The sequence below is a fragment of the Belonocnema kinseyi genome, chromosome 4 (genome assembly GCF_010883055.1).
Source record: "Belonocnema kinseyi isolate 2016_QV_RU_SX_M_011 chromosome 4, B_treatae_v1, whole genome shotgun sequence".
In the NCBI taxonomy this organism is placed as follows: domain Eukaryota; kingdom Metazoa; phylum Arthropoda; class Insecta; order Hymenoptera; family Cynipidae; genus Belonocnema; species Belonocnema kinseyi.
This window is the reverse complement of record NC_046660.1, coordinates 110858630-110872282: the sequence shown is the minus strand read 5'-3', so window position 1 is coordinate 110872282 and position 13653 is coordinate 110858630. Positions and strand designations below refer to the sequence as shown.

The 13653-nt window shown below is 34.8% G+C and overlaps 1 protein-coding gene across 1 annotated transcript in view; it reads right to left on the bottom strand.

The window, feature by feature from the left end:
* Positions 1–11626, bottom strand: part of LOC117171362 (protein artichoke-like) — a 519164-nt gene extending 507538 nt beyond the window's left edge. Inside the window, exon 1 of the mRNA XM_033358610.1 lies at positions 11592–11626. The gene's annotated coding sequence lies outside the window, so the exon portion shown is untranslated. The remainder of the gene's footprint in view (positions 1–11591) is intronic.
* Positions 11627–13653: the final 2027 nt, after the last annotated feature.

The window sequence follows — 13653 nt, the reverse complement described above, 5'->3', positions numbered from 1 at the left end:
TCTATCGATGAGCAGGTTCTCCCGACATCCGGCTACGCCTTTCTTTGAGCCTCGTTGTTCATACATTTCTTGCCAACCAGGTTCAATTGCCCGAACAATCCTGTCATTTAGGATATTTGTGAATATCTTATAAAGCGTGTTCAGACAAGTTATTGGCCTGTAGTTCTTCGGGTCAGCTAAGTTGCCTATTTTCGGCAGGAGTATTGTGCGCCCTTCCACCAACCACTCTGGAATCGGCTCTTCCGACTTCAAATATGAGGTGAAAATACGGGCCAAATGCTTATGGGTTAAAGAAAGCTTCTTCAACCAGAAGTTTTTGATACAATCTGGTCCCGGTGCGGAATAGTTCTTCATCCCACTTAATACTTTTTTCACCTCCTAGGTAGTGATGGGTGGGCATTCTTTATCAGGTGTTATGATGGCAACACATAACTCCTTGAAGCTATTTATATTTTCTGAGTCTTCGTCCAGTCTATGCTGAACTTCGTAGACTTCTCTCCAAAATACTTCGACCTCCTCTGGTTGGGGTGCGTGTTCGACAGTAAATGCAGGGTCTTGGAAGAGTCGAGATGGGTCAGAGAGAAACTGTTGATTTTCTCTGACCTATCTCTCCCTCCGCTCGAGACTTCTTTTAGCGTCAGATAGTATCCGTATTCTCTCAACAATATGCTGCCTGATGGTCAGCAGCTTTGACTTGTTAAGTGTGTGATAACGGGTCCGGAGTTCGCGCGCGAACTTTCGAACCTTGGCGGTGAAATTCCTGCCAGATGTGATGTAGTCAATCACACGTTGAATGCGGGACGCGTACTGTCTTGCCCAGCCTATCTTTATGGCAAGTTGATGCATTCGTATTTTGGTCTTATGATCAGCCGTTGGTTTTGTTTTACGGTTCGCATCGGCCAAAGCTCTCGATGCCTTATACACACAATAATTGATAGCCCAGAGGTCGGATTCACCGAAAAAATGTCCACGAAGCAGTAGCTCCGTCCACCCAAAGGTCACGAGATCCCACCGATCCATCGCATTGAATCCATTTTCATTGGTTCCCCCAGCTCTAGATTGGTCGGCATTGTTGGCCGACCCATTGTCGGGAGCCCTGCGCGTTCTGTTGTTTTGAACAGCACTTACTACAACTATGTTTGGTGTTGTCATTGTTGTTCCCACGAGAAGCTAGGGAAAGGGGTTCGTCCATCCTTGTAGAGTGGCTTTGTCATAGGCCCTTCGGTTTGATTCTAGAGGAATCAAAACCGAACCGAATGGTAGCAGAGCGTGGTTATATATATATATATATATTTTTTTTCTTGATTCCTCTAGAATCAAGCCGAAGGGCCTATGACAAAGCCACCGAACGTGTCCTCGGGTTGCGGATAGAGGGTCCCTGTACCAAGGGTTTCTGCTGAATATGGTTACAAAAATAAATAGGCAGTCGCGGACAATTGTCCAAGAGTGGTCCCGAAGGAATTAACCTCCAAGCGGAGGTGTGAAAACCGTGCCGTAAGCTGAATGGCACGTGGGTGACGTGTATAGAACGGTGACACTGGGATACCGGGCGACCTCGCAGAGTACGCAGGCTTATCCTTGCATGTGGGGCTCGACAAGGATGGACGAACCCCTTTCCATAGCTTCTCGTAAAAACAGCAAAGGCAACACCAAACATAGTTGTAGTAAGTGCTGTTCGAAACCACAGAACCCGCAGGGATTTTGGCAATGGGTTGGCCAATAATGCCGACCACTCTAGAGCTAGGGGAGCCCATGAAGATGGACTCAATGCGATGGATCGGCGAAATCTCGCAAGCTTTGGTTGGACGGAATGACTGTATGATAACTTGCTAGAGTGCTACGATGCGAGTGTGGCCCCTGAACGGGATTACATGGCACGGCTGCATGCTCTGTGGTGCGAGAAACACCCGGAGCTATCGCACTTTTCGCATCAACTTCTGCAAAACCATGCCGAACTACTCCAAAAAAGGGGCTATGCAAGCGAAACGCGGGCAGGCATCCGATGGAGGAAGAGCGATGCTTTATGAACCGGAGAAACATTGACACCAAGATTTCTCTCAAGCATAAAGATTTGGCTTAAATGGATGACGAGCCTCATGGACATTTTTCCGAAGAATCCGACCTCTGGGGTATCAATTATTGTGTGTATAATGCAGCGAGAGCTTTGGCCAAGGCGAACCTTAAAAAAGAACCAACGGCTGATCATAAGACCAAAAGATGAATACATCAACTCGCCATAAAGATAGGCTGGGCAAGACAGTACGTGTCCCGCATGCAGTGTTTCATTGACTACATCACATCTGGCAGAAATTTTACCGCCAAGGTTCGAAAGTTCGCGCGTAAACTCCGGACCCGTTATCACACACTTAACAAGTCAAAGCTGCTGACCATCAGACAGCATATTGTTGAAAGAACACGGATACTATCTGATGCTAACAGAAGTCTAGAGCATAGACTGAACGAAGTCTCAGAAAATATAAATAGCTTCCAGGAGCTGTGTGATGCCCTCATAACACTTGATGAAGAATGCCCACCCATCACTACCGAGGAGGTGAAAAATGTATTCAGAAAGATGAAAAACTATTCCACTCCGGGACCAGATTGTATCAAGACCTTCTGGTGGGAGAAGTTTCATTCAACTCTTCAGCATTTGGGCCTTATTTTCACCTTATATTTAAAGTCAGAAGAGCCAATTCCGGAGTGGTTGGTGGAAGGGCGCACAATACTCATGGCGGAAATAGGCAACTTGGCTAACCCAATTAATTACAGGCTAATCACTTGCCTGAACACACAGTATAAGATATTCACATCTATCCTAAATGAAAGGCTATGCACATGAACAAAAGCATGCGTCTTAAGTCTTCTGTTCCGCGACTCTACATCTCACGCCGTCAAGGTGATCGCGGAATGTTGAATTTTGAATGTCTTCATAACAGGATTATTCTCGGTACAGCACACAGATTCGCAAATGAAAGAGACCCTCTTCTTAAAATATTCAGGAAGCACGAAGAAGTACTCACTCCTGAAAGCCCGGATTAAGAAAGCACAAGAAAAAAACTTTTGTGCACAGATCCTCAATAAGAGGATGCACGGCATCTTCCACAGAAATTTGGAGGATCAGTCAATGTCGTGTGAGCTAACTTTTGCTTTTCTTAAATCACCCGGATTGAAGTCTGGCATGGAGGTTTTGTGGCTTTGGGGTTTGTGGGTTTGTGAGTTTGGGGTTTGCGAGTTTGGAGTTTGTGGGTTTTTGATTAGTGGGTTTGTGGATATGGAACTTGTGGGTTTGGGTTTTGTGCTGTTGTGGATATGGAGCTTGTTGGTTTAAGGTTTGTAGGTTTGTGGATATGGAGCTTGTGTATTTGGAGTTTGTTGGTTTGGAGCTTGTTGGTTTCGGGTTTGTGGGTTCCTTGATATGGAGCGTGTGGGTTTAAGGTTAGTGGGTTGAAGTTTAGTGGGTTGAAGGTTAGGGGGTTGGAAGTTGGTGGGTTTAGGTTTTATGGGTTTGTGCTTTGTGGGTTTGAGGCTTGTGGATATGGACCTTGTGGGTTTGCGGTTGGTGATTTTGGGGTTTGTGGGTTTAGGGTTTGTAGGTTTATGGATATGGAGCTTGTGTATTTAAAGTTTTTTTTTGAGCTTGTTGGTTTGGGGTTTGTGGCTTTCTTGATATAAAGCTTGTGGGTTTAGGGTTTTTGGGTATGGGGTTTGTTAATTTGTGGGTTTGAGGATTGTTAATTTTGGGATTTGTAGGTTTGGAGACGACATTTATGCAGAAATTCGAGGGTTTCAACCATTTTTTTAATTTTTCTGCGAATTCTGACGTGCTGGCTCAATTCTGCAAATGGATTCGTGTTCAGCGATCCCAAAAACATATTGTATACCTATTAGAATCCCATTAGACTCCCAAAACCATTTTGCGGGCCTGTGTTATGTTCTAGGAATACAGGTGCAACAATTACGACTCATAGTAAATTTCTATTTCTATTTTTTCTGGAGATAAAAATTCACAATACTAAATGGTTAACTTAATCACTTTATTTGTTAATATATTGCTACTTTGTGAAGAAAATTGAAAATAGCAAACCACAATTTTCTTAGAAATTGAATGCTTTAGCATTTATAGAAAATATGCTTTCAAATCTGTTTAGAAATACGACCTGTGGGCGATTATAAACAGTGAATTGTCATCTTAAAATTTTGTATAAAATGAGCCTAAGGTGAAGCTAGTTTGTCTCGTTTTTAAGTAAATTTACAAAAATAGTGTAAATTTCAAATTTTTCCTACATGGTCAATAAGTTCCAAAACATTGAACATTTTTTAATGTTTTTGGCTCATTTCAAAGCTATTTTTCACCATATTACAACAGCTTATTAGTATAAATCTTAATTTCTTTATCGAGTCGCAATAATTATAAAAAAAATTTTGTAAAATATATGAAACATATAATCATGAAGATTCAATTAAATGTCCTTAAAATATATATTTATTTACATTTTATTCTGATTTTCCTACAGAAGTTATAGAACACTTAATAAAACATTAAGATTTACACTATTATTGCAGTATCTACTTAAAAAATAGACAAATTAGCTTCACCCTGAGCTCACTTTATACAGAATATCGAGAAAAATCAACCCCTTTAAAGAAACATTTTTTTCAACTCCGGTATAATAAAATCAAGAAAACTTATTCATTACTAAAAAAATAGATCTATGAAGACTTTTGCTCACACCTGTACTTATACGGGCATGTTGCTGGGTAGCACTGGGGCAGTTTTGAATCTGAACCTTTGAAAAACTGCCTCACGACAAAGACGCATTTAAAGTTCACGAGTTCAATAAGCACATGTATTGTATTCTTTTAACTTAAAATGTATCCCCCGTTGTCAATTCTGGGACATAAGTATAATGTTATCTGATAGAGTATGGCTTGAAGCATTATTTCTCATCAAAAATTGAGATGTGAAGAAGATATAACACTATTCAAAAAGGTTATTCTACATCAAAGATTACGTTTAGCTTTTAGTTTTCTACTATCGAAAATCAATATTAAAGAAATTATGAAAAACTTTTTTTTGAAAGATTTAACCAGATGTGGCAGGTTTCTCTGAATTCACAGTTCATATGTCAGGGAAAAAGTTATATACAATATTAAATGCGACACTTTCTAACTAATATTTATTTCGGAGAGACTGAAATAATTTTCTCTCGTAAAATTCAGAAAGTTGATTTGAGTTTGATGTTGATAATTTATGAGCGTTCTATCATTTACTGTCACACTCTGTATGAAGTAAAAAATTTACCTTATTCTAAACGTTACAGAGAGCATGCCCAATTTTTGTTTTACGTACATTCGACCCTTTTACGGATTATCGACTACAGATTTAAGTATAGTAAAGCGAAACTTTATAATTCAGTTTGAGCTGGAAATTTCTGACTTTAATAGTTATAAGCTTCTCATCTGAAGATCGATGGGATTAAAAGGAGTTAAAGTTCAAGTTCCTGAGAAAGTTGCTTATAGCTTGTGGTTCCATCGACAGAAAGTTACACTTATGGACAGTAATGATTTTTCAATAGTTATATTTAGACTACTAGAAGCTTATGGAAGCAAACGTTGTCATCGAGTTGAGCACTTTAAGGGGTTTGGACTCATGCTGGCCTTGAATTAAACAACATTAAAAAAAACATTATTTCCACAGATCAGTTATATTATGCCTGTTATATTATAACATTATTTTATATTATACTAAAAAACTACAATTTTACGTTGACTGTCGCTCATATTTCAAATAAGATATATTCACTGAACTGTTGTTTTAAAACGCTGATTTAATAAAAAATCATTTATATTTTGCTTTCTTAATTTATCACTGACTGCAAATAATATAGACAAAACTTATAGATCAGATACCTTAACTATACTTTCACATTAAAAACTGCAAATAAATCATAATTACACATCAGCAGGTGAAAGATTGGCATATCTGGCCAAGATTTATTGATTTAATTATCAATTTTGTGTGATAAGTAAATAATTCCTTACACGAGTACAGAATATGCAGTTGGTATAGTCTCATTCACAATGTAGTTACTAATTTTCTTGTTTAGACGGGAGTAGAGGGCTAATTAGCCCTAAGGGATCGTCCATAAATTACGTAACGCGTTTTTCTTTTGTTTGAATAAAGACGAGCATGAAATTGATGTGAAGTTGAGAAAGACACAACGATATAAACAAAAGAAAAAAGTGTTACGTAATATATGGACGATCCCTAAGATGGTTGTGGAATACATGTAACAAATATTACAAAAATGACAATTCAAGAGGATTTATATGTGAATTGAAAAGAATTTCAATGAATGTAAGGGAATTCGGTGGAATTTAAGAGAATTATAGCATATTTTGTGGCACTCATAGGGGTTGAAGTAGGCTGCAGAGTATTCAAGCCACTTTCATTCAATTCCAATAAATTTGAGAAAATTCACGAAAATTACAATTAATTCAAAAGCATTTTCGGTATTTCAATGAAATTGCAGAGAACTGTAGCGTATTCAATGGCATGCGAAGAAATTCAAAAGAATGTAATGGAATGAAATTCAAGTCAATTTCTGTACATTTTCATAAATGCAAGAGAATTTCCGTACCTAAATTCTTGTAAATTTCACAGGAAACCAGTGAAAAATAATCATTTAACTATTTAAATTTTATTTTTTTTTTTTATTATTTCTAAGATTTTACAATGGTTTCTATTTGATTGATAATTGCAGATAATAAATTATTCTAAAAGATGATTGAGTCAGGGGTGTTGCAAAGAGGATTCTGGATTGCAAAAGGAGTCTGAGGGGACGGTAAAGGAAATTTTTACATCATTTATAATTATTTAATGTTTACTGTTTATTGTTCATGCAGGGTGATTTCTTTAAATTGAAACTTTTGATTCATAACATTTTTTCTTAGAGCGCTTATTTTTCGAGATATTTTAAAGTTTCAAGTTGCAAAAATCACCCCGTGTCTACAGGGTAAACTTTCAATTATCTCGGAAAATAGGCAATCTATAAAAAAATGATATGAATCAAAAGTTTCAAGTTAAAAAAATCACCTCATATAGTTCAACAGATTTTTTTCAAAGCAAATAAATTTGATAATAAAAATCATGATGTATTTTAAAAATGGAGAATTTTTTCTCTTCTAAAATCATACAAAATCAATTCAGTACTCATAGTATTGTTATATTCCCAAAATTATGAATTTTTTCCTCTCAAATACGTTAAAAAATGTAAACATCTGTACATATCATACTTCGTTTGGCCATAGTGTTCCTAAATATACGATTCGATTCTTTTTGAGAGAAAGAACAAAATTTGGTGATTATGTTTCAATATTCCTAATATATAAAAAAAGTACTCATAAATGAAAAATTAAAAATATCAAAATTTCCTGAAGATGGCAATTGTTAAATAAAGTAATCTATAAACACTTGGTTTAATTAAATCAACTAATTAGTATCGTGTGTTTAACAAAATTTAGTACAGAGGGCAAACAACAATTTAGTGTCTTTTGAATCGGCTCTGAACACACAGATAGACACATGCACATAAAAGCAATCAAAGGCATTGAAGAAAATCCAATGGAATTCAAGGGAATTTGAGAGAATTCGATGGAAGATATTCATAGAAATTCAAGGCATGTCATGTGAATTCAACGAAATACAAGGGAATTCATGTAAGTTTACGCTGCAAGTCAATTTCGGTAGATGTCAAAGAGTCTGTGTAAATTTCAGTGAATTAAACAACCTTCAAGTAGAATGTATGAGCCCTAAATAATCACATACTGCAAATTATCTACTCTATAGAAGGAGATGGTTTCCATATCATGTGTCTTTTAAACGATCAGAGGTCGTCCTATCTTTTTTATGCATTGGAAAAGTAAGGATATTACCCCCATTTTATTTGAACAAAAATATTTTCCAGGTGAATTTCGTTTGGTAAAACCTTGTTTTTTCCGATTTTTTTAAAATTGTTGTGACTAACTGAAGAACCAATTTATCTATTGCAAAAGTAAAGTCGTGGTAGTGTTAATCATTCAAAAATGCATTAAAACGTAGACCCCTATTCTTTAAAATATTCTTGAACTTACTTTTAGCGAAGTTCGTGATTTTCTGTTATTTTTATCTAATAAATCTAAAAAACTCATATGTAATTTTAAATAATGGTCAGATTTGCATTCAGCAAGAAAAACTATATTATGGAAGTGACATAAGGATGTAATTAATACATAGGCGACAATTTGTTTATCAATGCTTATAGAAACATCTTCAAACAATTACTTTATAGCAATATTTAAAATTTTCAAAGAATAGGAAGAATAAGAGCTTTTTTATGAAGTTACGTAAATTTTATTATAACGAATTTCCAGTTTTATGTACAAATCTACTTCAAGATATCATACTATATACTACCTTACAATTTAGCTTCAGACCTTATTGAAACTCATTTCGCTATGTCAAAGCCAACGAACTCGCTGTAGGGTGTACTGTTATCAATTTTAATATTCCGGTCAGCTTTAGAATTGAGAATCTTCCCTTTACATTTTTATATAAATGTCTTTCTTGTTCCAGCGAATATATTATACTTCCTGCAAATTTTTTCGAGAAAGATATTTTTCATTCGATAGAATTTAATAATGAGCTTAACTCTTAGGAATTCAGCAGCAGGTACGTTGGAATTTAAGAAGCAGATAGGTAATATGGAATTTCAATAAATTTATGTAAAACATTTAATCTCATTTCTTATGCAATAGATTATTAAATTAATTATGTTAATAAACTAAAAAAAGATTTAGTTAATTTAAGTTTAATATTATACGCCGTTCATTAAGAACTTCTATAGCGAAAAATGGTAAAAATCTGAAACGCTCATAATACCTACGTTAAGCACATTTTCTCTTATTTCTATATCGACATAAACAAGCAATCAGCTGCACATATATTGGTTTCAACTTCTGATGCTTGAATCGATAAGAAGAGAGTTCCGAGATCTTTCGTGATGAAAAATTTATTAGCTTCTAAATAACAATCAACGTATTTATTATTTTTATCTTAGTTTGTCCATTATTACCAAAATACTTTTTTAAATGTTTGGTTAAGTTACCTTGGTCAACACACTTGACTTTCATTCAGGCGACCTTAAAATGTGCATGAAAGACCGACTCAAATAAACAAAAGTTTCTTCGTTTAATTTAAACGTCTCGTATAATACACGATTTCTACCTGGATAATGTTTGAGCCATATTAAATAAGCGCTTAAAATTTGAACTTTTTCGGAGATATAAAATAAATCTTGTCATTATCAAATAGTAAAGAAAATAAAAGTCTTGTACTTCAGGAAATATTTTTAAAAATGTAACTTGAACGTCCCTTTCATTATTATTTTTTAATTGTTTAATATAAATATTTTATTTGAAAGAATTTCCAGTTCGTACGCTCTTAAGAAGAAATTTTCCATCGCGCAATTAAAATTGATGTATATATTTTTTCGTGTGTGTGTGTGTGTGTGTGTGTGCTAAACCCCGCCATGAAAGCAATTTCCGGGTGTAGCGATCGTCTTCTCTGAGTAGATGCGGATAAAAATGTTGGGTATGCCTGATTTTAAGTACAAATACTCAACATTTTAAATGAATCTATACGTTGCAAAAAAAAGCAAAGACATTTTTTATTGCAACTTAAACACCCAAAATTTTGAATCAGCCAGAAATGTTAAGCATAATTTTTCACATAGCAACTTTTATCTGCTTGGCAGTCTAGAATTCTGGGTTTATCGAAATTTTCTTTACATAAAAAATCCTGTCAAATTACTACTACTTTAAAAATGTGTATAAAAGATTTTATTTTCCCTAAATGAGAGGTAGCCCTCGCTATCGGATAGCCGCGGCCATTCATGATTATGAATAAACTGTATCTGCTGCGATGATAAATCAATTTTTTTATCTTTCGACATTATCCCAAAGTGCCATTTAGAATTATAAACACAGAATATTTGAAAAATTACTTGGTTACAAAATATTGGGTTTGATTGGGATACATGATAGATTCACACTCAGTCGGATCGCTTTAGTCATTTCGTGTTGGTTATACCCGGTCGAGTGTTTGTATACTTGATTTATAGTTTTCTATCTAAAGTTGTTAAATAAAAGCAAATCAACTGCTTAAAGCAATAGAGAATTAATTCACACACAGCAGAACGGACTGCATTTGTTTACTTTATCACCAAAACTCAATACGTAAAAATCATTCAAAATTGACTTGCATTCATATAAAAAAGCAGCTCTAACCTGCTTCTTTATTTAGAGTTACCCCAATTTGAGTCCATATTTCATGGAGCAGTCAAAATAAAGATAAATAACCTCTTATAAAGTATTGTAGAAGTGCAAGTACCTATGCTTACTAGTTTAATTATCAGTCAGTATTTGTATGGTACTTAAATGTACTTGTAGTTTTATATACATTATTCACTTAAAGTGTGCACATACTACAATTTGTCGGTGGCCAGGGCTACCTGACACACTTTGGAAATAACCTTTATAGTCTTCACGTAAATTATTTGACTGTAACTGACTTTTTATGTAACTATTTTTATCCCTACTGACTATATAATTAATAAAGAGATTTTTTTATATTGTATTACACAATTTTGATTATATACGAATTCGTTGGAATGTTTAGCGATTACAAACAATACATTGTTTAGATTTTTGATTCCTTAAATTAAACTTTAATATACATTTTTATCTAAGACAGAATTTCCAAAAAACAGCCAATGGGACGAGCACATCGCCTCTCACGTTCAAACTCCCCTAAATAAGGTCAAAGATCTTCGATATGATTCCTAATAAGCTGTACGACTAACCACTTCCTTTAAAAAATGGATTTTTTTTATTTATGATGTTACTTCTTTTATTTGTTTTCAACAATAAGATTTTTTAAAATTACTTCGACCTATTGGAAACGAAAATTAATAACAGACTTGAAGAATTTGAAAAATGCAAAATGTTTGAAAAACGTTTGTACTTTCAAAAATAAGTTGTGAGTTAAGAGTACTTTTACTTCGTATAGCCAGAAATATATTTAGTAACTTTTATTCCCATTGGCAATAAAGAAATATTGTATTATTATATTTAATTTTGAGTGAACACGTTTACGGAAGAATATATTTCAAACTTCCTTATCTACCATTCGTCCTAATAATGAAGAATACTTTGAGAGGAAAGAAATTGAAATTTCTACATCACAGTTAAATATGTTAAGAAAATATAATTTTGTAATAAATAAAAATATTCGTATTAAAGTTTAAAATATTTGGAAAAAGAATTTCATATTTTAAATGTTCTAAAAATGCTGCTACTTGAATTTGTGGGAAGAATCTTTGAATTGGACGGTTCAATTATAAACGTCCTTACTTTTTTATTCTTGATTACTCTCGCTCCTAAAGTTCTTTATGAAGAAAACTTGTTAAAACATCGGAAATGATAACTAATATAAAAAAGATACACAACAATTGAACTGAATTAAAAAACCGGATTGTAAATCCAATACTCACTTTAATATTCCAAGAAAATATGACTACCTACTTAACACTTAGGTGTCATACTTTAGGGCCATCGATCTAAGTTGCTTTCGTCTATGCAATTTAAATCACATCACGAGAACTCTGAAGAATTGACGTGCACTGACTTCGAAACTATCAAAAACATCCTGCGTGCATTTCGAAATTACGATAATAAGTTTCCATTCGTAATTTCTAAATGAAGATATTTAGACAATTTATGTCACTCACTCACGAACATTTGACCCTGCATTTACAATGAATGAAAATTCATGTAAAATTTTCTATACTGTACTCGAGAAAGCGTGGTAGAGAGCAGAAACGACGGAAAGAGCCGCAGCACGTGATACCGCGACGTGCGCCCACGGTAGACTGGCGCTCTCTCGGCCGGCTGACTCGATCCTGACTCTTCCTACTGGCTGGTTGGCTGGCTGACTAGATGTTGCCTGACAATGTCGAGCATTTTCGCTAGCCGTTTACCAGGCGGTCTGTCAGCGTACCTGCCGCTACCACTTCTGACACGAGGGCTGCATCAGGACGCGAGAAACGATGAGCAATTTTCAAAATTTATTGTGAACAGGATCCGCGACGACATTCATACACACTTAACATTAATATTTCGCTTTGAATTAGCTAATAATTTACTTATGGATGTTCAGGATTTTCAGCCCCGATGGTATATTTCGAGATTTTTGTTTATTAAAATATGTATTTTAAAAATTCAATATAGTTTTCATGAGTTACTGAGAATATTTCAATATTTTTACAACATTTTATATAAGATTTCCAAGAAAAAAAAATGTTTCCAAACTGGATTAAATATTTTGTTCGATATTTATAATCTGTAATACTACGAAAAAAATTGAATGACCAGGAAACATAGTATTAATGCATATGAATTGTGTGACAAAGTCATTGCTACGAACCTTTAGTCAAAAAATTACGAAGCACGCATATATCTTGCTGAAAATGGTATTTTAGAATTACTCACAGAGTAAGTAGCTTTTAAGGAACAAATAAAAGTAATCCAACAAATAGTTATGCCATAAACTTAAAAGTTCCGAAACGGGTTCAATAAAAATATGTTTTGTTCGACTATCTATTTAGTTAGTTGTATATGGTAATGCTATTTATTGGTTGAAACTGCTATTTTATTATTTGGCTTAACAATATCATGCATTACAGTGACTATTCAATTAGTACTAGAAACTAAGGAAATGGTTGTTCCAACAAATAAAATAACAGTACCGTCTTAAAAACAAAATAGTTGACCAGACTAAAAATGTTGTCACTGATTCAGGGAAAACGTTTAGTAGCCTATTTGAATCTAATATTTTAAATAAAATAAAAAAAGGTCATAGAAATCACTTTCCTTATCTCCTATATCTATTCTCCTTGACGGCCTCACAACCTGGCGGCTTGCATGCTCACTCTTATCATTGTTACATTCGTACCTATAACTTTTTCCTCACCATTTCTTCTTCCATGTCATCCTTTGGGAAGGTCGGGGGATAAAAGGAGAGGTATGGGTAGCGGGCCAAGGACAGCAGTGAGGGAAGGTGAGGAAGGGATTTGAAGGATGGTTAAGAAGTGCTTGCAGGGACGAGGTATGAAAGGATGAGAGGTGTATATCACTGATATGAGGTTCAGATAAACGAATTTCTTTTATTTTTCCAAATGTTTTTCGTATATTGTGGGAACCAAAAATAAGTTTACTGCGATTTTCCCAGTTTACTAAAAAAATATTGTATGTAAATACTAGAGCAGGTACTTTAAAATGTAGACGCAACCTGAAGGGATCCCGATTGAACACGGAATTGGTGGAAATATCCAGTTATAGTATATTGCGAAAACAATAGCAAATAAATTTTGGAGGATGCATAATAAATAGAAACTACCTATAAAAATCAGAAAGGTGCGCCAGTAAAGCAGAACATATAAAATAGATGAGGGGAAAGGAGTTGATAGAGAATTCCGGGACCAAGCGTAGCAGTCGCTATGTCGCGGATTTCCACACATCAGCCCATCATAACACGGATCTCGGGACATGGCGGCT